This window comes from Gallus gallus, chromosome 2 (genome assembly GCF_016699485.2).
Source record: "Gallus gallus isolate bGalGal1 chromosome 2, bGalGal1.mat.broiler.GRCg7b, whole genome shotgun sequence".
Taxonomy (NCBI): Eukaryota; Metazoa; Chordata; class Aves; order Galliformes; family Phasianidae; genus Gallus; species Gallus gallus.
The window spans coordinates 66,472,973-66,500,037 of NC_052533.1; the positions used below are offsets into that span (position 1 = coordinate 66,472,973).

General features: G+C 38.7%; 1 protein-coding gene across 19 annotated transcripts in view; it reads right to left on the reverse strand.

Annotated features, from left to right (window-relative positions):
* EXOC2 (exocyst complex component 2) overlaps positions 1-27,065 on the reverse strand; it is a 366,065-nt gene that overhangs the window by 236,515 nt on the left and 102,485 nt on the right. For 17 of the 19 annotated variants that reach the window (XM_046924334.1, XM_046924284.1, XM_046924332.1 and 14 more), the window contains one exon: positions 1,180-1,362. The gene's annotated coding sequence lies outside the window, so the exon portion shown is untranslated. Of the gene's footprint in view, positions 1-1,179; positions 1,363-9,768; positions 9,813-9,924; positions 10,024-11,290; positions 13,858-27,065 lie in introns of those variants that run through there. The other 2 variants (XM_046924336.1, XM_046924333.1) reach the window with 2 other exon arrangements.

Consider the following 27,065-nt stretch of genomic DNA (forward strand, 5'->3'; position numbering starts at 1 on the left):
AGGTGAAAATATGTGTAAAAAAGTGCAAAATTTCCCTCAGCCTGTACCTGAGTAATTCTTAGATTGGAAATTATCCGTTCTCATTTTAACTGGCAAGCAGAAGATAAATACCCAGATTATATGCAGGTACATACAAAAGCTGAATTAGGTTGATCTGTAATTGTCACTCCAATGATCCCTTTAGCACTTTTAAATATATGCATTTTCTTTCTTCGCAATGTGAAATGATGTAAATATGAGACTCAGTGGGAATTCATGTTTATATGTGTATATACAACAAAGAACAGAACTTATGGAACAAACCCAAATAAAGGCACACTTTAAAAATTGTATGCAAGTATGCACCTATGTAAAAAATATAATTATGCATGCTGGTCATTTTTAGAAACCACTTATTTTGCAAAATGACTAAATTCTGGTTATTTTAATTATTAGCAAAACAGGAGCTAATATTATATTTATTGGTATAGTGACACACTTCTTTATACTTGCTTCCAAAACTGCAGACAATATTCCTAGAGTTAACATTTTCACAGCTTGAACTGTGATGAATTTATCTGCTGTGCTACAGCTCTCCTCTTTAGCATCTGCATCTATGCAGTCTTTTGGACTCCTGTGACTTCATTTTAAACAACCTTGACCTTCATTAAATCACTTGGTTAAGGCTGATTTAGAGGGACAGCTTTATTCTTATTAACATGCATGCCTGTAGGAAAATTGGAGAAGTGGTGTGCAAAAACAGTATTCAATTTAGTAGAGACAAGAAAAAAGTAGTATGGTTTTGGCACAAATATACAACTCTACAGTCATAGGATGCAGAATAATTGGTTAGCAGTTCTTCAAAAAAGGATTGTGGAGTTATAATAAACTGCAGGCTGAGCTTGAAATAACAGTGCTCAAGCTCTGAGCAAGGCTAACCACAGACTGAAATTTTCAGAGAGAAGACATTTCAGGAAAGCACCTTGTAATAATATATTGTACACACAGAACACGAAAGCGGCTGAAGTTCTAAACCCAGTTTGAAAACAGCAGATCATTTCCAGAGGCTAGTAAATGCTACAGTTAATAGATACTGCAAATGGATAGGAATAACCTGGGCATTCAAGAGAATATACACCTAAGGGTGGTGAGTTGAGAAAGAGGGACTCCGTGGCTGTAAATGTGTGGCACGCTACCAACCTTACAGGCAAAATGGTCCCAGTAGGAATACTTGTGTTGGCTTGCACAGAAGTATAAAGATCTGACCCTGACTGGCATCCTTGTGGGGCAGACCCCATCCCACGATCATTTGTTCCATCTACACAAGCAGCAAGTTCTCACTGCAGTAAATAATGCTGGGAGGAGAGATGCAAGGCACGGCAACTGCAGGGAACACAAGTAGAAAATATCATTCAGGTGTTTAGAGAGGAAACAAGAAAGACAAATGTGTATTTTATGAGCTTATTCTCCTATCACTGGTTATATATTTTAATTCTTTTTTGTATTATGCGGATAGGTGTATATGATACAACTCTCTATGGAAAGAAGCCCAAAGCCAACAACGTTTAGAAAAGTTGGCCCACGTTTAGGCTGACAATTCAAGTTTCACACACTCCCTGTGGGTTCAAGTTTGCTCAAACTGTGCTGTCAGTATTGCTATTGCTTTATTTGCACGTAATTTCTATCCAAATTTCATAAAGAAACAAAAAGTGTAGTTGGATGCCATAATGCACACTCGTAGACACCAGGATCAGATGCCTTCAGTTAGCATCCATCCCTTTGAAACAGCAGAAATGCCTGTTAATAGTTAGCTAAAGAAGTTGCATAAAATGCCAGTATGCATAATTAAAAGCACTAATGAATGCTTGGCAAAATAGTGGTCATTCCTCACAAAAAGTTATAAATAGAAGGAATATTGAAAAAAGCCTGGCTGGAGGGTCTTTTCTAATGCCTATTTTTTTATTATTATTATTATTTTTTATGAAGCTTTATTTATTTATTTGAAATAGTAGTATAAAAGATACACTTTGCAAAGCCGATTATACTTCACCCACCACAGGTCATACACCCAAACTGAAGGGTTTTTTTTTGTCTCTCATATCAGTTTATACGAATATTTCTTTGCCATAACTCTGGAAGTGATCTGGCAATACCTGGGAGCCAAAGCACCCTGCAGCAGGAATGGAAACAGCGGTATCCTCTCCCAGCAGACCTGAGGACTGCCTGGTGAGATGCCAGCTTTCTGGTGGAAAGTACCCACATTTTTTTCTGAAGCGAGCTGTTCCTCCAGCCCGTTCCTTCCTGCCCTCTGGCTCAGCAACCCACTTTCTCCCCTGTCCTCTCTCCACCACACCATCTGCGTCAATGCCGCTCCAGGGAGAGAAATTTTGGCTGAGCTCAAGGGGCTCAGCATCGAATGGTTTCATTTCACCCTGGAAAGAGCCCTGTGAAAGAAGTGTGGCTTCCTCTTGCAGCCTACTCTCACACGGGACTGGATTCTAACAGAGCGCGGATGCAACTCGTGAATTGGCAGTGGAAATAATTTGGATATTATGCACATTGTCAGAACTGGTCTGGAAGGAACACTGAAAGAGATAAGATGCAGCGAACAGAAACACGAACACAGCGAAGCTACAAGAGGCTGAAAGGAAAATTACAACCATCAACAGTAAAAGAGAGCTTGAAGTGAAGCTTTTGCATTCGCAGAAAGATGTGACTTTGAGGAAAATTTATAAGAACAACCAAACAGAAACAGCCCAGCACAGTTTCATGGTGGGCCTGCTGGCACATGACTTCATGGAACAGACAGCAAACAGTCTGGGCACAAGAGAGTCATTTGAGGATTGTATCTATCTAGAAATTGCTGCCTGGGAAAAAAATAAGGACAAACAGGGAGAAGTTAAAAGGAACTATCGTGATCAGGGTCTGCCTGACTCACAGTTGAAACAACTGAATACAAAATCTAATAACAGGACCTGCCCAGCTCCAAACTCAGCCAAAGTATGTACAAACTTACGTTTATTTTCAAGTTTTTCTCTGATTTTACTGGGACTTATCTTATAGTCAAGGTCAAGCATGCATTGCTGTGCTGCGCTGGGACAGTGCCTGAACGACCAAGAAAAGACAAGGAAGTTTTCAGGAGAGTACACGTGAGACCATTACTGTGACTGAAGAAATTCTTTCCACCTCCTGGATTTCTTTTCCAATGCCTCCAGCTAAATTGAAAGCAGAAAGCAAACAAATTTTCATTGACTCTTTCAGCACATTATAATTAGAGCCCATTTCATCATGTTAAACATCCAAATAAATGATGACTTGATATGCAGCATCATCAACAATAGTGAACTGACAATATATAGTAATCCACATGCATTGTGCTTCGAGTTTATGTTGTTCATATTCACATGACCAGAACCACGGCTGTGATCGAGGAGCTCAGGCTGCCATCCCAGCACCTACAGCACCCACTGCCTGGGCCACTGTGTTTCCCACAGCTGTCACTCATTAATGATCTCACAGTTCTGCACCAAGTAAGTCCCATACGAACCTCTGAGTCCTGAAGAAAGAATCACAATAACTTCTTAATTTCTCCTTAACTCTTCTTCTTTTTTTTTTTCAAGTTCTATTTACTGCTCTAATAATGTTTGCTTAGTAAGCTGTCAAAGGCACACTATTTCCAGTTTGCTGACACAGTGTACAATTTACAGATACCAAGACCACAGCTAATAACATACCCCAACATCTAAGCCCCTCCATTTTGTATGTTATTAAAATAAACTCGGACAGACAGATCCTTGCTGCCTTTGTGTAGAGAATTATTATTGCATAAAAATAGCACATTGGTGCAATCACTATCTTGACAGATTATTTATGTCTGATGTGATCCTGTGAATGGTTTGTACAACAAATTCCTTCTGATTACTTTGAAAGTTCTCAGAAAGAACTCCTGCGGATGTTTGCTATCCTGGATTTTCACTCTTATATTCCTCTACCATACAGTAGGTACAATACTATATGAGCAGAGAAGCGCAGACATTATAGCTACAGTTAAGAAAAGTGAAAGGAGGAATTCAATGGCCATTACAGACCTGTGAGTCTGACCACTGTTGTATGCAAACACATGGAAGCAGACAGAAAATAGCATAAAATGTAGCTTGAGTTTATTAAAAAGGGGCAGCAAAAGATAGACTGCTAATCATTCTCTAAAAATTGATTATTTTTGTCTTCTTGAAATGTGGCAGGTTTATGTCAAGTCCTCTGAGGCATCTGATGCAGTAACATATAGGAGGTTTGCTTTTTTAAACTAGTTAGTGTAGGAATTAGCAGAAGATATGAGGCAGGAAAGGAGCTGGTAAAAATGGGAAGTAGTGGCATACAGTGCTAAATTCATAGAAATATAGAATCATAGAATCACTAAGGTTGGAAAAGGCCATTAAGATCATCTAGTCCAACTGTTAACCCATCCCCACCATGCCCACTGTCCATGTCCCTCAGTGCCACATCTACACATTTCTTGAACACCTCCAGGGACAGTGACTCCACTACCTGGGCAGTCTGTGTCACTACCTCACCACTCTTTCTGAGAATAAATATTTCCTAATATCCAACCTGAACCTCCCCTGGCACAACTTAAGGCTGCTACATCTCATTCTATATTACCTGGGAGAAGAGACTGACTTCCATTTTGCTACAACCTGTTTTTAATTCCTTTCAATTTCAAAATTGCAAGGGATCATCAACCTAAAGGAAATTTGAGAATATATAAAGGGAAATATACGTATATAATTTATAGAGAGAAAACTAGGTAGCCTTGAGGACTAGAATAAAAGTAGAAGAGCAGTATTTAGTAGCACAAAAGAAGAATTTCCCTTTGGCAGCTAACAACAGATATTTCAGCTGTAAAAGCAGCCAGCTGGAAGGGAAATAAAAAAAGACAAATTTACTTGACCCCACACCTATGCTGTGAGACAGGAGATCACCATGCAACTTCCCTTAGCTGTGGTTCTCCCTCATCCACTTCTCCCTTCTGGATTTTTGCTCTGGATAAACAAGTGAAGAGCACTGGAGGAGTGAAAGCATACATGTTTATGTGTCTCTGGACATAAAAGGTAAAAGGTTTGTTTGGATCAATCAGCTGAGAAGCATTTCTGCATCCCTGCACATACAGAATGGTGGTGGGCTGCCAACAGTAATGCACCATGCACCACTGCTAGCATATGAACACGACTTTCTGGTCAATCAAAACCGATTATTGTCTTTACAGTAACTTGCAGCTGCTTCAACTGGAAATGACATACATAAAAGCCTATTGGGGTGGAAATATCCCAAATTTTCAGCCGTACATTGTAATAGTTTCAAAGAACTGGAACCACCCACCAAGTCATCCTGTTCTGAAAAGACCCTGTGGATGCTCAGCCCAAATGCCCATGAACTGGTTGTTCAAAGCACTGGGGCTCATTTTTGGATTGGCTCTGATGTTGAATTTCAATCTTCAGGATTTTCTATGTAAGGAGTTGTTGCACAAACAAAGTGAGGTTGCCGAAGCATTTAACATCTGCTGCCATGCAAGTTCCCTGGGTTTACAGCCATGAGCTGTTACGCAAGCACTGCTGGCATGTGCAGTTGGCTATGCAAATCTAGACATTTTATGGGGTTCATCTAAACACATTGCTTGCTGAGTCCTAGAAAAGATACACTGCCTAATACGGTGCAATTGTAGATGGAACAGGACTATTTCTTTTCTTCTGCTGATGAAGCAAATAAATCTTCAATTAACACAGAAATAAATAAATATAACCAGAAACAAATACTTCAGTAAGAGACAATGCAAGATTGCAGAAAATTTCCTCACCTATTTTTTTCCCAAGCTCATGTTTGATAGCTATCTATAGATGGGCCACATGCCAGAATGGACTACATTGTGAAAGACATACATATTTTACATACATTGCATTGCTACATATAGAAAACAATTTTCCTGCCTGGACTACCGGAGTCCAGGAAAATACTTTTCTCTTTCCTAAAAATTCATGAAAGTTAAGAAAATTGATCATGTTTTGTAGCAGGGAAAAAAGAAAAAACTCAAGATTTTTTCTGAATTGATAAGACAAATGAAAGGAGCTTAAAAAAGAAAAAACAACAACAACAACAACAAAAAGCAAAAATCACCTCCTTGCAAATTCAATTCAACCAACGTATTTATATTTTCTCACTTCAGTTTTGAATTAAGGGAGGGAGAAGGTCAGTTTAAATTCACAATGAAATGATTTCCTGAAAATATTCTACAGAGGCATTTTGATAACCTCAGAACTTTTCCAAATCATTCTTTAATAAGGAAATAAACCAAAACCAAATCTTTCTCAAAAGTTATTCTATTGTTTTGTGATTGTTTTGTTGTTGTTGTTGTTGTTTGTTTCTTTTTTCTTTTTTTTTCTTTTTTTGACAAATCAGAGGTTGTTTTTTCCCCTCTTCCCCAGGGTAAAGGCAGTTTGTTGAAGAAATTCCAGCTCACGTTATTACTTATGAAAGTCCTGTGCTTTTGCAATAACCAGCTCAGTAGCCTGCATCTAGATAGAGAACAACTAGTGACACGCAATCTTGACCTAATGAGCTTGTCTCCATTAGAAACTGTACATCCAACTACACGTGTAAACATCACTTCAGTCTATTAATACCATCTGAAAGATTTCATTGGATGAATTGAATAAATTGCTGTCATTATTTCTTTGCCTGAAACCCTCTTCTGAAAACAAAATGAAATTACTAAATAAAACACATCCAATTAGATTTTTTTCTCTTCTAATCTGTCTCACTGTGATTAAGCTGGAGCTTGCCCACAAAGGTTAGCCTTAGGCTCTGTTGTAAAGTAACCTCTTCCATGTTCCAACATGTTGTTGAGGGTTTTTTCAAGCTAGAAAAAAAGCAAAATACTGAGCCAGATGAAGTTACCAGGGTTACTGTTTTTTGGCTACTGTTGATATGAAAAAGAGATATATCATAATTTTTAGGATGAAACTATTCACACTAACAGGGAAGAATCTGCAGATACGTTGATCTAATCCTGCCTCCACGGGAGAGTTAGAATTTATTACTGATTTTCTGTGCCTTGCATATCAAATGAGTTTAACACTTCCATCCAAAGTACAATGAAAAGGTCAGTTAAAAGGATTGCTTGTATAATAGAACACTTCTCTCAGAAAAAAAAAAAAAAAAAAGATATTAAAAAATCTAATGGCCAGCACCATAAAGGCTTTTTTAAAAATATAAAAACTTCTGAAGAACTTTTGGGTTCTTCAAACTTCTTCCTAACTTCTTGGACTCTCGTCATTTTTCCATTTCTCCTTTTCTTTCTGCAGCCCTTTCTCTTTCATGCCTTTTTACCCCTCTACAGTCTCTTGATCTTTCTCAGCCTTTTGTCAGATACATATTGTCCTCTCATCTGAATTCCTAGACAGACCTTTTCCTTTTGATCTTTCATTCCCTTCCATCCCTTCTACAATGAAAATTTATTTCCAGTGAAAGTGAACAAATCTGGTTACTTGCTAATCCTGGAGTATCAGAATTTACCTAAATGTACACAAAGCTGTATTCCTTAGCAGAATGTTGTTCTGAAGACAGAACTAGACATCCTTCTGGTATTAAATTATTTTCTGCATGTTCAGAGAGGAGGAAGAAAGAGTTAGATTGCATGGTCAAACAGTTAAGTTACATGGACTATATGCCCCACTTCATCACAACCGACTGTATGCTGGTGTACTCAACAAGCACTCCTGGTCAGGAATTCACTAAAGCTAACCACTGACTGCTTGTTGTTGGATGTTTTCCATTGACCTGTGACAGCCCTGGACTATCTCATGTGATAAATTCAGAGGCCTGATGGACTGAAGCTTGCTATGCAAAATCTTTCCCAGGCAGAAATCAAGTCAGTCTTCATTATCATACAGTACAATGAAATAGTATTTTGCATAAGTGTATTTGTTCCTGGGTTTTATGTTAAACTTTAACGTGGGTATAAATATATACCAGCATCTCAAGGAAAGAGTAAAAGGGAGTTGCTGCAGATGGGTTAGAAAGGATGATCAAGCAGTTCATGGGAATGAAATATTTTGCTGGCCACTTGTATACTTTCAGGATCATTTCAAAGAGGTCTGTAGGTCTACAGCTGTTACTAAAGGCTTCAGTGGAAATTCATCTGATTACGTCAGTTGCTGTTCATTAATGTAGGAGGGAGAGGATGAAACGTGTCAAATACTCTGGCACAGCCATGCTGATCTCGCAAGCTGCTAGTGCAGCTTGCAAGATATAACGATACGAAGATGTCCTATATTTATGTGTCTATGCTTTAAGCAAACATGCACCCTGATAATAGCAATAGCTGCCATCATATCCTTTTTACTTTGGTCCAGTCCATCAGACCTCCCTCTGTATCTGTTTCTCTTTGTGGCTACTTTTTAGTAGAAGAGCTCTGGGAAGTATGAATTGCCTCAGTTTTTGGCAAATAACTTTACGATAATACCTCATTAATTAAGGGCAGAACTCAGCTAATAGACGTAGCAAGCATTTAAATGTATTCAATCTGCTTTTAAATGTCAGCAGTGAGTACACATTTGAAGTTTTGTTGGGCAACTGATTCCATAACCTCCAGCTACAATTAACCTGTAATCAGGTTAAGACATGTTAAGTAACATACCAAGGTGGATCTTAATATATGGTTACAAATACAAAGCAAAATAACTCTGGCTAGTAATGCCCACTTAAGTCCTCAGGACAAAAAACTTCAAAAAAAAATGCAAGTTGGTCAGTTCCACTCTGGCTTTACTCTTTGGTAGTTAGCTTTCACTGTGCAGAATATATTTGAAGTGATGCTTAGAGTCAGCATGAGCCAAACGTCACAACTTTGCTAGCAGGATTTTGAAACTAAAATCAGCAACAGGAAGAAATCAAGAATATCAGCTCCTTGGCCCTGAATAGGAAGGAGTTCCTTCTTTTACGTTTTCCATCCAGCATAAAACTAAGATAAACAAGCAAACAAAGGGAAAACAAACCAAAACACTCACAAAGTAGTGCAGGTGATCTTATCATCGAATCATTTGAGTTGGAAGGGATCTTTAAAGGCCATCTAGTCCAACTACTCTTCAATGAACAGGGACATCTACAGCTACATCAGGTTGGTCAGAGCAACTGACACAGGCTTTGATGGATGGGGCTCTTTGCAGAATAGGAAGAGGTTTGGGGAGAGGAAGAGAAAAACAGTAACTTTCAAGTGTCTTTCACAGATTATCATCTTGTTAACCTCCCTTTTGGTGTGATGCCACTTGTTTTAGCTTCCTGTAAAGCAAGATGTCTGGAGTTCTTTTAAGCATTTCAAGCACCTGAAGGGTACTCTACTGTTAATTGTATCTACCCAGATTTACCACTGGGGCTTTTTTTTTTTTTTCTTTCAAAATGGTAAATAATTGAATTTTTAGTTTGATCCTGACTCACAGTGGAGAACAACCTTCTGACAATACATGTCTATTCCTGGCAAGTCTCCAATCTCCATAACCTATTGAGCGTCCCAGTATGGAATCGCTCGTCAAACACTACTGGGCAGTGAGATCAGCTTGCTGAAGAGCAATGAATCCAATAAGGCAAGAAGCAGGAAAAAAATATCACTGTTCATAATAAACACATTAAAATAAGATGTGTCTGTGCATGTGGGAATAGTGTATCTAAAAGATTTCAAACTCAGAAACAAGAGAATAGGAACAAGAACATTTCTAAGATGATATAAGAATCTGACAAGTTTACCTGAGCTCTGCCTCCTCCTGGGATTAACACAGAGAATGTTCAACCTAAAAGGGGCAAGAAATTTCCTTTATTGGTTCTCTTCTTTTTATGTTGCTTCACACAGAGACTTCCACATAAATATGAGGAAAACTTCACTCTTCCAGCCCAATGAAATACCTGGTATTTTCTTTCATGCAGGAACAGATGGGATTTTCATAGACTTTCAGCTGTCACAGTACTCAGTTACTGCAACACGTAGATGTTGAACAGAGCCAGCTGGAAAGTGTAGAAGTTTCCACTTAAAATACTAAACAAAAACAAACAAACAAACTAAACAAGAAACCCCCACCAAAACTGACTCGAATTGGTGCCCATTTTATTATAACAGCTTATGTTTGCTCCCTTTTATACATCCAATTTCTACTTTACAACTGGAAGGTTTCAAAAGAAGAAATACTTTTTTTTTCTTCAATATGTTTACTTATTAGTAATGACCAATTTCACTGATTAAAAATAGTGATAAAAATTTAGGAAGTGATTACATTATTAAGAGACATAATGCTGAACCCTGGGAAAAAAGTACACAGGATCCTAAACTTTGTTTATGCACTCTCTTCTAATGAAATTTATAGGTATAAAGCCCTTTCGGGAGTCTTCAGAAGAAGAAGAACTTGCCCTTCAGAACTGAATGGGTTGAGTAAGATGCAGTGATGTTCCAGTGACTGCAATACAGCCATGCCAGTGCAAAGACACTTTCAACTACTTTAAGGATTAGGGACTTGCGATTCCTATAGCTTGATGAGTCAGAGACTAGCATGGGAGATCAGATTTCGTATACGACTGGTTAGCTTAACAGTGGTTTAGATTAGAATGCTCTTGTTCAGCCACAAATCACTGGAACTCCTGTAGGAAATCTTTAGGTTACATTGTACTTTGTCCTGGAGATCAGACTAGAATATTACAAAGTTTCCTTCCAGCCCTTCTATACACAGTAATCTCTGAATACAGGGCTGGCCCGATTCAGTAAGCTTTGCTCACTGTTTCCTGCTGAATCATTATTCCAAATCTGATTTACTACTGCAAGGAGGGCTGGGATTTCAGCAATATTGCGCAGAGAAGTCATGCAAACATTTGACTGGATAAAGAGACAGGTGGTAGGAAGAAACCAGAGGATGCAAGACTATGCATCATGAAAATGCAACATGATTTGGAAATGAACAAATAACAAGGAAAAGAATGAAAATGTCAATCGATATAATTATATATACATCACAGCCACTTGTTTTCTTCCTGTTCTCTCTCCGCCCTCTTCCAGTCATTCATTCCCCTCTTATAGAAAAGACAATAATACTGCTATCATTCCCTCTAACATTTTACATCATAGTCTTAATTATTTTAATACACAGATAAATTCCGAGGGAAAATTTGTTGTTTCCATCTTGTAGACAGGCTCCATACTCCATTTCTGTATCTGCTACTTTGAACTTATTTCTGCATGATCTGAAGGTCCCTCACTAAGACTCACCCTCCTTTAGAAAAGTACCTCTATTTGTAGACATTCTTTCTCATCTTTTTTTTCTGCAATTACTCCCCTCGTAGTCAAGGTCTGCAAGATGTTTCTTCCATCTGGGCCTGGTATTTATTTCTCTCTTTCCAAGGTGGAAATTACTTCATCACCCCTGAATTCATGACACCAGACATAAGTAATCACAAGAGCTATGCTGTTTCTTACTGTATCCCAGATCGCTGACTCAGTCTCATGGGCCTCTCTAACACACATTAATACAGACAATATGCTAAAATCATAACGATTTTTCAATAGTTTTCATTTCACCTGGATTCTTCTGAAAGACATATTCTTACCCTAAAAGAAGAAAAAAAAATGGCAGTCCCAAGGACAGAATTTCCCTCAGCCCCACACTCCATCATGTCATTCAGAAGGATCTCTTCTGGTACCACAGATGTTTTGTGCTTTTATATCAAACAGGAGAATAACTAATCTCCACAAGTCTGGAACAGTGGCTCCTTTTATTTTTAGCAAGCGTGGGTACCACATTAATCTGAGAAGAACTGCTGGGGAATTATTTTTTCAGAGAGATTCATTCATAGCAAGGCTGGGGCAGGGGGAGTGCAGTCTAGACAGAAGTCAGCACAGAAGACTTGACTCTGCTTTACTGTCTAGCTTATGGCTTCCATACATTGCCCAAGGACTGCATGGCTATGGAGGATAAACCAGCTTTCTCACAGAGTTCAGTCCACTGCTGGGCATCTCAACCACAAACACTACATAAAAAGCAATGTGAAATGCAAACTGGTCACAATAGGACAAGCTACCCAATTACAGCAAAAATCACAGAGATGAGCCCACTGCTGTGCTGCCAGATGTGTTATTACACAGAGATATATGAGTGCTGCTCCAAAAGTAATACTTCCTCTTTTATTGTGTTGACCCACTGTATCAGAGGTAGATGCTGGTGGTACGGCAGCAGAGGTTGAACTTTCCCACCAATGGGAAAATCAGTGTTTTATAGCTGAGATTTTGGTCTACCTATCTTTACTGTACTCTTCATAGCCACTGTAATTTCCACGGAAAAAATAAAACACATTACCTTTGGAGCCACCTACATAAGCTACATGCTTGAAATGCAAGTTTAAAACAGAGAAAAAGTCTGAATAGCTCTCCTAGGCCAAGCAAATTGTTCATTTCAAGAGCAGAGAGTTGTTTTTCAGTGGGAAATCATGCTTTGTGATACTTTCCTACACAGAAGCCATACAGTATCCTAACCCAATGTTGGTTACAGAAAGCCAGCCTTATGGAACAAAGTTTAAGAAGAGCTTATCAAATGTTTCTGGCAACTACTTGTCAACCATATTGGGCATGTGCAACTTTATTAAATTCAATCAAGCAGCCTCACAGGTGCAACCAGGTTGAAGACCCTTCTACTGGGATTTGTACTGCATCTGCGCTAGTGATGATCAGTATTTGGATTCTGAAGTTTTTGACTCAATATCTTTCGTAAAAACACAGACACATACTACAAAATGCAAGAAACCAAATGATGAGCTGTTTCTTTTCATTTTTTTTTTAAGAAAGGTCACTTGACGGGTACTACTTTTCCCAGTGAAGTGACACCTTGCAGATGTGCTTGTTTTGGTAGGCCAAATTTGAGTTGGATGGATATCCAAACCAAGCAGCAGACCATGAACCGTTACTCACTCGCCTGACAGCAGTGAATAGGTATAGCTGCCTCTGAAAGTACTCACCTAGCCACATAAACATTTTACAATTGCTTCTTAATATAAAGGATAAAGCCTTTTCCCTCCTTTTAGCCTTTTCCCATGGCCAGTGCTCGTGTCCTGTAATAACTCATCTCTGAGTAACAAAGTAAATAACATTATGAAATAATTTCTGAAGCCAAATATCTGATAAAGATGATTAATGCCTCATGAAATATCGAAGTCATATTTGCAATAATTGCAATATTTGAGATGGATAACAGAAGAGAATTATAGGATTTGTTGTAAGGCTGAATTATCTACAGGAAGTTCAGGCAAATGTCAGTTAGAAGGCGAACCTTCTAACTCGCTGGTACCTGCCAGGCGCACTCCTTAGCAGCTAGTTTATTTGTTTTCAGGGTTCTAGACATAGAAAAATTGAAGTTTTGAAATAGACTTTGAAATAATACCTTCAAAAGTAAGCTCATTCTTGAAAGAAATTGTATCAGCCTAGAAACAGCTGTAGAAATGTACAAACCTTATAAAGCGTTTAGGGGGAAATAGTATCAAATAGTTGCTCAAAACAAAATTTCACAATGTTTGTTCAAGACAAACCTTGCCAACAAGTACAGCTTTCTTTCAGTGGAAGAAATGACAAGTTTCTTATTCAAAGTATATTTCCCAACACAGACTCTATCTTGAATGCTCAGCAAACATCTTGGGAGAAAACAGACTGAAAGGTACCTTCCTTACAGGAATTTAATCATTTTCATAATGTACTCTACCAAACATGATACATTTTATGAATAACTTTCTTTTTCTTTTTCCCTTGTGATCACATAAATGAGTTCTCCTCCAGCATATAACCAGGCTGTCCCAGTAGCTAGCTAGTGAACAGTAAGATAACATATGATAACAGAAGAATAGGAAAAAAGTTACTATTGTTCACAACTGCCTACTTCAGAGTTCTGAAATTTATTCATGTAGAAGTATCTATTACATCATTTTGTTAATAATGACTGAATGCTTTGTAATGTTTGTTATAAACTGAATTCACAACTTGAGTTGTTCTGACTGGACACAACTTAACAGTTTTGTTTTGTTTTCATGATGCCTTAAGGTCCTTTTATAATCAGTCACTTCTCTGATGCTAATGAAAAGCCTTGCTGCAAATTCTCTAACTTAATTATTTTTCTATGACCACTCCTATACCCCCCAGCCCCAAATTGCACCAACATGAACACTGGCAGTAAGCAAGCACAAACAGGGCATGGAAAAGGTCAAAGAAAATTTGTTTTCAACTTTAAAGGACTTTCCCTGTAAAACCTTCTGGCATCTGCTGAGTCCTTATAGGCCCTAGAATTTTCTCTACTCCTGCCAACTGTCCATTTTACATGGAACAGTGGGAAAGAAACATCTAGAAGAAAACTGACAATGAGGAGTATGCCTCTCTAGCCATTCACACTACAGTCACAGTGTGATGCAGAAGGAACATGGACAGACTTTTCCCTCCATTCCTAGTGCCAACAGGAAAAATTAGTGAAATGCCTTGTAGGGCTAACCAAATAGATCTTGTTGGGCAGGGGTACAGCAAAGTCATTGCATGTTACATGTATTTTGCACAAGTCAGTCCCTTATAGCAGGCTGTACAGCTGTCTTTTCTTTAAATTTTCTACATTATCATTATTAGTGAAGATACCCCCACTTGAAACCTTTCTGGGTGATGACAAAATCCTGGAGCGGGTAGGGCTAAAGATTAATGTTAAGCAACTTTGTCATGGCTTCTCTCCATACCCACCACAATCCACAGTGCCATGGCAGAAGGCACTGACGGAAGTAGCAGCATGGCCTTTATTTGCTCCTCTGGTGCTCCTTTCATCACTTCTCCTGAAGATCATTGACTAAATTCCCTTCCTCCCTTGTTAGCACAGAGAGCAGTTGGTCTGAAATCAGCTTAGTCACGATCACCAGTGCAATTACAAAGTGCTTGTTTAATTGAAGGAAAGCCTTTGTTTTCCACACCCAATCTGATATTATATTACCCTGCACTGTAACTACAAAGATTTATGGAACTTGTACATGTCAACAGTGGCAATTTTTCTAACAAATTCTAGGGCAAAGGAACATTAGCAAACAACCAGAAAAAAAGCCAGCAAGAAAACAAGAAAGAAAAAAGTGACTTTGGAAACAAACATTTTTCTTTTATGTACAAGGAACAAATAACATCATGAAAATCAGGCATAAATGGAAATCAGCCTCCAGCTTTCACAAATGAATAATCATGTATAGAAAACATGGTGTTTTTGTTAAAAATAAAGATGCAATTTGCAATTAACTAAAGAGCAAGAACTATTTCTTCTAGAGCCAATGTAATGTGATTTTTACAATGGGCATATTCTGATCTCATCTGTTTCCCCTTGCACAGAGAAGCCGATCTTGAGTTTTCCTGTTACAGATCAAAGTGATGGTTACAGATGTTAGTAAAACAAAGCCTCCCCTAGTGTCAGGCAAAACAGGATAAAAGGCAAAAAAGCAAGAAATTGAGCACACAAATATTCAACTACTTGGGAGAGTATTTCTGCCATCCCAGGAAAAGTGAACATCAACTAAGTCCTGGATTTTAACAAACACAATCTTATGATATATTACGGGTTACTACGTATGTATCAACTCTCCTGAGAATTCAATTTTTATATTCCTTGCCTTACAAGGACAGTTGTTCATATATTTATTTGCACTGCCATAATGCAGAGATGCAGGCTGTGTTCAGAGGTCTATTGTGTAAGGTGCTATACACACAGCTTCAGAGAGCCTTCAGTCTAAACAGGGAAATTCTAGAAGTCCCACAGGGAAACAACTGCTTGCAAAGTTTCCAAAAGAGAACCAAAAAGTCTTTGGAAAAGCACGTTTGAGTGACATTTCATACTCAACTGAAGCTGATGTTCATGTTTTGGTAATATATTTCCCCGAGTTTGTGTCATTAGGAGTCTCCTCTGTTGTTTTTTTTTTTTGCTCAACAGTCATATCAAAAGAGTTTCAGATATTGAAATTTAAGTGAGACTCAAAATTTTATCCATAGCAAAATCTTCCTTAACCATAGTCCCTTTCTTTCAGAGAATTCGCTGTCTAATTAATCCTTGCAATTCATGCTTGAACATCAGGCACCAGAAATTCCTTGATTATTCCTCATCAGAAAACATTGTGAAACTTCCACCACCAGAATATTTTCAAAATTAAGGCCCAAAGTTTCTTCAGAAGAACATTTTGAACAGCTCTTCAAAAGAAACGATGCCCAGATGTGGCTCATGTAATAAAAATGAGCAGAAGAAGAAAAATAGGTATTTCTTTACACATCTGTCTGCATCCATGCAGAGACAAATAACTATATACATGACACAATGGAAGATTATTCTCTAAATATACACGTGCATATGAGAAAGAAAGGTGGGTATGTTAAACAGAAAATAAATGGTGGACAAGGCAAAGGGGTACAAGGAGATTACATACCTTGCTGTGCTATCGTTTGAGGACATAGTTTTCAATGTCTTCTAGGATGCATAAGAACCAAGAAGAGAAACCCAAGAGTAACACCAAGAGGATGCTTACGTTCGTGTTCCAGTCCTTTGTTTTTGAATCTCTTCTCTCTTTACTTAACAGAAGCACAATCACTTTGGCCTCTGTGTGAACTTCTGGATTCTCCAAGAGTCAGTAGAAAAGAGAGGCTGACGGACACATAATGTGTTTACTATTGGGCTGCAGGGTTGGTGGAGTTTCACCACTTAAACATAATTTCTGCTAAAGCGACTATAGATCTGCGCTGAAGTTCAGCCCTACACAGTGGCAAGAAGTGGAGATGGTTTAAGTACTATTTTGGTTGTGTGTACTGGAGAAAAAGATGGGAAGAAAGAAGATAAAGAAAAACAAGCTTTTCAATGATTATCTAGACTAAGCAAGTTCCCTTAGCCTTCCATTGTGAACATGTAAATACACGTCTATTCTTCTATAGAAATGTTGGTAGTTCAGTGAACAAAAATCTTACTTGTGTTGAACTGTTGGAGGGTGTAGGAAAGAACTCACTGCCAGTACTTGATAGAAGATTCAAAGTAAATGGTGGCCATTTTGCCACCTAGTAGTTGTTAGCTGATGTGGAGCAACGAATTTCTGAAATTTTAACAAATGCTGGAAAAGCACCTGGCATTTTGACAAAGCACTGAAGAGATGAAAATATGGAATTTTCTAGCTGAAGTCTCTATTAGTTCTTTACTGTTCACCTGACCACGATATTTATCCCTGTAGCATTAACTGGAACTACATATAATCTACACAGCAGACAGAGAGGTTCCTGTGCTTTGGATAAGGTATTTTAATCTATGGCATTTTTTCTCTGTAGTGGAATCTTAAGACTTTGAGGAACAAGCAGCCTTTTTCTTTTTTTTTTTTTTAATGACACACACAGAAGTAAACTTCAATGTTAAATTTGCTAAATTAAACTTGTCATTGTCAAGAATCACAATGAAGAGAGAGATTTATTTAATATGCTTTCCACTAGGGTCAAGGACTGAGGTCATGGTTTATGTTTGTTTCTTATGTAACAAGCATCAAATGAAAGATGCAAAAGGATTCTGTTTTTAAGACAGAGTTAAAATGAGATATTTAATATCCTACAAGCTAGTGTGTACTATACTGCAAAGACCACAATGTTCTGCAATGTCAATTGCTGCCTATGTAATTAGAAAGATTAAATGGATTGTGTTTCAAGAATAACCCATGAAGCTATTCAGAAATAATGTCTGCAGCCTCTCAAGATTATCTGTCTATTATAACTGCATGGTAGACAAAGCTGATACGAAACTTTCCCCTGGTTGTACGCTGGCTGAGAACATGCACCTTGATCACCCCAGTACAAGTCTGAGGTTCTCTTGAATCTAAGCCACCAACACAAGCTCTGCACTTCCTCCAGCTTCACACAAAGACCACATAATACCACAGTCTTACAAGCTCTTGAGTACCCGCAAATCAGGTTGACTGCAAAACTGTCCTAAGCTTATACAAAAGATGAATGAATATTGCAGACAACTCAAGACTGCACACAGCTTCTAGGCTGCATAGAAATAAACTGCCCAGGTACAGATGATGATAAAAATTGCCCACCTGCAACTTTCTTGCATATTTTTTCTTGTTTTGGTATTTTGCGGGCTATTATGTGGCAATCAGTTATCACTACCAGTGAGTCAAAACAGTATAGACAGCTTTCTCAGCAAGAAGGGAAGAATAGCAGGGATAATTAATTAATGTTATAATATGTAAATAAAATATGTTACTTTACAGACGGAATTTTTTTCATGGAGTTGTATAGTTACACAGAAGCTCCATCTCTGGTTCAGGAAATCTCACAGCCACAGATCCTGTGAGGCTGAAGAGCATCACTGCTTGCTTACCTCATCCTTGGGCACCCACATTTAACACCTATGGGGAAATGATTCAAGACAAGAAGAACCTTTTGTCTGGCTTGGTACACTTGATGCTGTGTAAGCACAACATCAGATGGACCTCTTACATTATTTCTTTTCACCAAATATAAGTTTTGTTAGATTGCTCTTCCACTGGTGTACAAAATGAAAACTGAATCAAGGCTAGAGAAAGTGTGTACGAACAGGGTATGTATGTGCACAACTGAGATCTTGTTTCTAGTAACTAGAGAATTCAGTTTCAGAAAAACAAAGACAGCATGGTTATTATGACAAAAAGTACCCTAAGAACCCATTACGAGGTCAAACTCAAAAGAATCTGTGTTGGTAGTATGAAAAACTAGGCACTGTTGTAGGCTTGTGGGTTTTTTAATTCTTTTAATTGTCTCCTCCTCATAAAAGTTTCAGGCACTTAAGAATAACAATCGACCAAGAAATAAACATTCCTACTCACTCTACGCTTTCAACTTCAGAGCAAACGTGTCTGACAGGAGTCAGTCTTTGAAGAATTTCCCAGTGCCTCCAGTGGATCAACTTTTCTTCACCATCAGCTATCGCTGTTAGTCTGCCTATTGAGTTGGAGTGTAACTTTCATTTTTTACTTTTTGGAGAGTCTGTATTTTTTATTTGTATTTTTTTATAAGTTCCTCCAATCTCTGCTACGTTTGCCTAACATCTCATGAAAAATAATAATAATAAAAAAGCTGGGGAATCGGGAAAATATTATCCCAGTTTTAGGAGAAAGGATGGTATCTTTCTACCTTTTTTTTTTTTTTTTTTTTGCTTTGATAAATACTTTAGTAAGTTAATCACCACTCTATTTAAAATAAAGCCCAGATAAAGAACAGAAGCTTAGAAAAACAGAACTACAGGCCTGTGTCTGCCAGCCAGTTGCCACTGGTGTTTATCGTGACACGGGCTTTCAAGGACATTTTTCCCATAGTCCTGCAATTCATAAAACCTCTCTTCCATGTTGATCACAAGTGCTTAATGAAAGAAAAGTTTGGGATGGTATCTTTCCCTATGACAAATATTTGCCTCCTTTTGAAAACGTGTAGAAACTGATTACCTCTGAAAATTCTACATGCCCACCAATTTTAGCTAAAACAAAACTGAGTTCAGAAGTTCCTGAGAGGGTTGTTCAGATGGACAGGAGCGCACAAGTACACAAACACAGAGGCAGTAGTTAGGACTCATTTCTTTAGGAAACCTGAACCCATGCTCAAGGATGGGTTAAGAGTCCTCTGTTAAATCCAGCTGAGTTCATGAAATAGTCAGGCTATCAGAGAAGAAGTGCCATGAGGTTTATGTAACCCAGCTGCATAATGGCATTTGACCTACTGCTTAGCTGAGCCCCAGCTCTGCCGCCAGCACCAGCACCAACCAGGAAATTAGCAGGTGGGAGGAGACAGGGAACAAAAGGTAAGGGCAAAAAAAAAAAAAAAAAAAAAAAAAGAAAGAAAGAAAGAAAAAAAAAGCTTTGCTAGCTAATCTGGTTGATTGATGTGATTAATTGCCACCCACACAGGTAGGTGTTGCTACTGTTTATTTAGCACTCTGCCAGCAACAAGTGGTTGGGATTCCTTTTGGTTGCTCCATAGACTTTGTCTACCTGGAAGTCAAAACCAGTTGGGCTTTATGCATCACCACCAACTGAACAAAACATCAGGAGCATAGGGTAAACAATCCTGAACAGTTGGATGGCAGAGAGACTGCAGGCACTTACCTCTTACCTGGGAGCTGCGAGCAGAGGGAGACAGACAACACTCCTTAACAAAGCTCATTTTCTTCTAAAATGGTTCCTTCATCAGAAAGATGCTAGTGTAGCGCTGAGTAAAAAACTCACAGATATATTAATCCCTGAAAGCTTGTGGGCTTAAAGATTTAAAAGCATCTCCTTCACGTTACAGTTAACAAAATGAGGGGGGGAAGGCAAAAGGGGAAAAAAAAAGATGTTAGCAGAACAATTCTACTGAGGAAGGAAACTTAAATTCAAGAACACATAAATAGTGCAAAAAGTGCTTGGAGCAGGAACAACTTTCATTTGGGGTTTTGGTTCTGTACTTACACATCCTGCCCGGACAACATTTAGTAGAAACTGCTACACTTACAGAGGATAGTTAAAAAAAAAAGTAAAATATTCTAACTTAGAATACATATATGCATATTTTCATTCCACAAATATATCTTTCTAAAAATCTTTTCCAATATTAGTCACTGATGAAAAGTATATTTTGAATACAGCTATGCAAGTCTGCAAGAGTTGAATGACTGTTCACTTTTACCAACTGGTGTATGTAAAGATAAGTTACTGCTCCCCTGTCAATCAGAGCAGTTAGCATTTCAAGTATTGTTAATCTTTCTAGAGATCAGGTTTTTTTTGCATCAGTTTCCACATATTAAACATAACAACAGTATGCTACAAACACGTCAAACATTTTCTAAGATTTCATCTTCAGTCTAGCTGGCAACATTTTTTCATCACATTAGGACTTCCCAGTAAGTCTATGAACATGCATCTCCTTCAGTAACCCGCACAGCTCCAGGCCTGTTCTCAAGAAGCAACATGCATGCAGATACTTGGCAAAAGAAAAATCTAGACTATGGGAAAACAAATTTTTGGTCAATGATCTATGCCTTAGAAGAGAGAAAACGTATGAAAGAAAAAGAGGTACGTTGATCAGCAGCTCTGTTATAAAAGCAAAGCCATGGAGGGAACTTGCAGCACTTTGTGTCATGCTGCTTCAGTGCTTTATCTCGGCCAGGGAACATACTGAGTGTGGTTTTCCCAGCTGAAAATAGGTGTCCATTGTTTTCACTTTTGGTCAGAAGCCAGTTAGTTGTCAAACATGCTCATCACAAAATTGTTAGTGTGCAAGGCAAAAGAATACTTTACTTACATGTTCACAGTGTCAGAAATAAAGTGCAAGTATTTCCAGCTGGAATGGAGTGGAGGGTACATCTTTGTTCACAGGCAATCAAAATGTAAACCTTCCTATTAAGCTTGGGTTGAACTGATGAGATAAATGGGTGAGGATTTATAGACAATTGGCCTCTAACACCCAGAATAGACATCACATAGAATGTTTTAAATTCTATGGGACAACTTCAACAAAATTATGACCCCTCTTGACCAGATGTGTAGCACCTGGAATTCAATATTTCCAGTTAGCCACTGAGATTTTATTTTGTTCTCAATGTTTGCAGATGACATGAAGAAATCTGAATTGTCACAAGTTCAAGCCAAAGTCGCACTGTACCAGAAAGAATAAATTTGTGCTAGCACTAACCAGTAACAACAAATCTGAGATGTATCACATGCCTGCTTCCGCCTATTAGTGTTGCAGCATTCCTTAGTATGTAATTAGCACTGTTTACCTGTCTTAGCCAACATCTCTCGGCCTAATCTGTGGCATTAAAACTAATCACCCAGACATAGCAAATGCCACATTTCCAGTTCAGGGATAGACAAAGCCCAACCTCCGCCTGCTTCAGACTGTGTTTTTGGACCTTGCTTCATCCTAGCCAAAATGACCATCAGCAGAACAGTTTTTCACAGCACCACCAAGCCTAATGAGCAGCTGTTTGGGCAAGGCTTTCCAGGCTATCCTTGGAGTCCAGCTGAGCAAGCTCAGGTGTGGTCATGTCCAGCTTGCCAAGGCCTATCATGCCTGGGGCTTCCAAGACTGGCCATTGCATGCATGAAAGATGATGAAAAGCTGATGCATGGCTGGATCTTTCTCAATATTGCCTAAATTCTTACCTCACTTGTGTTGGTTGGCCACATCAAAGCTAGCCATTAGTATCAGAGACAATGGCTACTTAAGAAACAGGAGCTCTGGGATACTTGTGGGAATAGATCTCCAAAAGGTTAGTAAAGGCCAGCAAACATTGTGGTCTACCAGCTGAAGAACAGAGTTTAGGAAGAATATGGGCATGTAATTTAGCCACAATGAACAGATAATTCTATGGCTACATCAAACCTAGAGCTAAGTATTCTGCTCCAATGCCACATGTATTACCACAGATAAACATGTCTTGTATCTATAACATCAACTTTTGTTCCTAGCCAGACTTCCATTTCCTAAGACCACCATGTTTGCACAGTGTTATACCTGCCCCACTAAACCTTTTGCAGGCCAATACTCTTCTGCTTTTCACTAAGATGGTGTGCCTGCTTACCAGGTAATGTGCCTTAGGTGAGACGGATCTTCTTATGTCTCCTATTCAACCACCAAACTGCCCCCTCCCCAAGGCATTCCATCTATCAAGTCAGGAAAAAAATTCCCTGACAATGCTAATGGGAAGAATAAGCATGTTAAGGATATTCACTCTACTGAATCTACTGTACATTAAATTAGTATGAGGGACAGTCTGCCTCTTAGCCAGGTTTGGCTGGACATACCTGAATCAAATGATGCTTTCCTCATATATCCCCACATATTCCTTTTATGTTTACCACGAGCATATGTGACACATGAGCTTACATTCTCTTTGCAGTGGTAGGTACCATGCCTAATGCCCCATTCCCATCATGTGCATAGCTGAATGCATGTAATGCATATAAGAAGGCATGCCATGCAAGTTTATTTTCAACTACTTAAGATGATGTTTCTCCTTGAGGCAGTTTCTGCTTAGTTTGTTTAGATGCCACAAATCTAAACCACTGGAAAAAAAAAGGGGAAAAAAAAAAAAAGAAGAAAGAAAGAAGGGAAGAAAAAAAAAAAAGAACTAAAAGAAAGATATAGTTGAAGAGCATTAGCAAAGCACTGTGAAAGACTGCCCCTGGGAGGAAGCAGAAGCATTGCAATCTTAAAAATCAAAAATCCTGAACCCTACTTTGCCAGTTCTGATCACGATGAAAGAAAATTTCATTAAAGTGACAGCAGTCGATTTTCTGCAACTGCACCAGTGTCTTTGTGCAAAGCAAAGCCAATAAATACCCATATATATAAAGGTGAATGGAACCGACATGCTGATACAACATTAAGAAGGACACTGGGAGTCTCTGCCTCCCCTTCCACAAACATTCTTGTGTCAAGGCTTCCTTCCTGCAGTAGGCTCACCTTCACTAATATCCTCCTGTCTTTGCTTTTCTCCTGACAGCAGGTCAGAGGAAGGGACAGTCTCCTCTAGTGCAGTGGGTTACTCGCTCTCATGTACCAAAATAGTAACTTGTTCAACTGACACAAAAGAAAGAAAACATCCTTGCATCCTGTCCTGCTGCCAGCTTTCAAAAGGTAATTAAACATCCCCCTTTTCAAAGAGCAGAGTTCTCCAGGACCGCAGTGTTTGAGCTCTGATGTTGTCAAACAACAGGGGGCTGCTTAAGCTTTGACTGACCTTTCCAAAGACCTACAAGCAATTTAATGTGAGCCCTCTTTAGTGAAGACAGAAATGTCCCATTATCTGCTTCCTGTTGTCTAGATTGCTTGCGGTAATGGCAAACTTTGATTCTTATGGTGTTGAGGACAAAAATGAACCACTTCAGGCAGACTGAGAAAATCCATGCACAGAAGTTTTGTTCTACTAAAGCTAGTGACATCTTGATCACATAAATTTGAGTTCCTCTTCCCTCAACCCATTCTGTTGTCTTTGTTTCTTTCTAACATTCAACAAACTGTAATAACTATATGCTATGAAGACCTAATCCCACCCTCAAATTAGGGGGCTAGGGTCTCTGAGTGTCCCAAGACCAATTGTCCATCTGAGAGCTGCTGACAGGTGAGAATGGATCTGGAAGATCTGGCAGCCCAGTTCTGGTGGAGCCCAACATACCATGTTCCAGTTGCACCTGCTTCTTCACTGTTCTCCATGTAGATGCCGAAGAAATAGAGTTAAAAATGGAAGTTCATTAGCGTAAAGCAGTGCTGTCTGAGAAGTCCTTACAGCAGGACAATTTCCTTGTTCCCATGCAATCCATTGGAAACATTAAAAAAAAAAAAAAATCAGTTAAAAATTCACTGTTTGACTTGACTTGTGTTTGTTTTCCTTTAAACTGAGCAAAGATGAGTCCAAAACCAAATACTCAGTTACTAATTCCACAGGCTTCAATGTAGCAAACAACCCACTCACTCCATGGGAGATTTGCTCAATTAAGAATCCTTAAGTATAGCTCTGTTTCATGGTTTTACTGTTTGTTGAAATGTCCCTGGAAGGCAGCCTACCAGAGAAGCAAACTTCTGCAGTAAGCATGAGGTGAACAAGTTACACTTTCTCTATTCCCAGACTCACTTTAGCAGGAGAACCCTTTAACCCAAAAAGTGGAAATGAGGTTCTTCTTGTGCCAATCAACATTCAGCCATTTTCTTTATCGCAAATAGAAATGGAGAAGTAAAGAAGGCCGATTTTTGAGCTGGAGAGAGCCCTGTAGTAGGCTGGCTAAGGGGCCAGCTGGCTCCAGGCAAAGCTCTGTCTACTGCATTTTGTCTTTGACTCGGTGAGCTCATTTTCTGCAGTGCCTTCCTCTCCTTCAAGTTTTCCTCTATTTAACACTATCTAGAATGCAAGAATTACTGGCAGGAAACTTGTATCTCAGATTTCTTCCCCAGATATCTGAGGAACAATGATGTTCTGGGGAAACCAGAAGATTAAGAACAATCCATCTGTTCTGCAGCACAAGCCTCCTCTTTCCTCCCCCTCTGAGGTGAGTGAGAAGATATGTGGATACCAAAGATGGAAGGGGCAATAACAGTCATGCCAAACAATGCAACTTGGCCAAGCCTCTTCAAGACATCAATGTCAAGGCAAGGATTAGTGTGCGATTTTCAGACCAGGTAATAAAGAGAATTACTTAAGGCAGCAGGCTGTTTGCTGTTGCTTATGCCTAAGAAGCTGCTGTAGGCAAGGGAGAGGGGAGCACAGGAGGATACAAACTACCATCATGCTTTCTGAAACAGCTGTTACTTTCCCCCAACTTTCTCACCATGCAAAAGGAGAGGCAGCCCGCCCAGGTTTTCTTCAGGGCACTTTCCCAGCTTGGTGGCAGGAGCAGACAGGTGTTAGCTGTTTTACCTTGGGCCAGCAAATTTAATTCTGCCAACACTACCAAAAAGACGTCTGAACTGGCCATGCTCAAACACAGGTCAGGGTCATACCTTGGGAGTTTCAAAAATATCATAGCAATCATAATGGCCACAACAAATTAAAGCAATGCGTCAAACTGTTGCTGGCATTTGTGAAAAGTACCTTTGGATCATGTTTTCAGCAAAAACACATCCTCACACAAATCATACAAGTTCTGCAGTCGTACAGAGGAGGGAATTGTGGATCAGGTGCTTTTTAAAAACAAACAAACAAAAAACCCAACCAACATCATTTGCTGTATATTTGGGAAGGAAAAACAATGAGATAATCTAAAAATTGCTAAAGTAAATATGTATTTTTGATAATTAGGTCAAAGCACATGGTAAAGAGGGCTGTTTCTTAAGTTATTTGAGAGCATGCAAGTGCAGCACTAACTCTGAAAGTGATTTATGACTGCATCAATGATGTATTCATGTGTTAGCAAAAAGGACTATCATTAGAACTCATATCACTCCGAGATAACCTTGTCAAGAACATTTGAGTAGCTTTGTATCAGTCTCAGGATGAACAAAGAACACAGAGTCAATCCCACTGCCTAAAAACCCCTCTTTGCTCCTTAGCATCTCTATATTTGCCTCGCTTCTTTATTCCCTCTGTGGTAGAATCCTAGGTCACTTAGAAAGAAAAACATGAAGAAGGCCACCAAGATGAGGTTTTGGTACAGTCAAGGCAGCAGAAATTTCTGGGTATATTTTATCTCTAATTAAAATGAGGTAAACAACAAGATGAAAGGCACCACAAAGCTTTCCTACCACTTAAGTATCTTTTTCTGATGTGAGAAAAACAAGAACTCAAAGTTTTCTATCCTCATATCTAGATCCAATATTCAACAGATTTCAGGTTTCTTACATTTCTTACACATTTATGAAAAAAATTATGTTGCCCTTCCATGGAGAAAGACACATTATAAAACACACAAAAACAGTGAGGTACACAAATACACGTGAAATCAACTGAGTTGAACTCGTCTATATAACACTAATTTGGCACTGGGTAAAAGTGTAACTCAACTTAACAAGCAAACTACTTCCTCCTCATGTGTGAGGCTCATAGTAGTTATCCACTTGTCATTTTGGTTAATCAATAGCCTTAATGCTGTTCAGACAGTAGCCCCAAACAGCTGATTCTTCTACCAACCAGTATTTATCAGTTTCATTCTTTGGCTTAGTTTATAATCCTCCTTCATATCTCTGAAACCTCTGCCTTTACTATTGTGGGACTTCATTTTTAATTTATCGTTGTGCAAAGCAATCCATTAAACAAAGCCAGAAGCTGGCAGCCAGACTGTTTTCTTTAGGGGTAGGGATGTGGAAAAAAAGGGAACTAGCTATGGAAGGAATTATTTACGGGAAATGTCAGATTCTTAACCCTTCTCACTTGGTGTATGATACTGTATATTTTATGTCCAACTGGTTTTGATTGAAAATATCTGTTAATGTTCATGAGACATGCTCTATCACTATAGCTCTGCTCATGTATCTGTCTTAAGTACAAGATGAATTATTTTAATATACTCGTGAAAACTAGTCCTACCTTTCTCTACCCTGA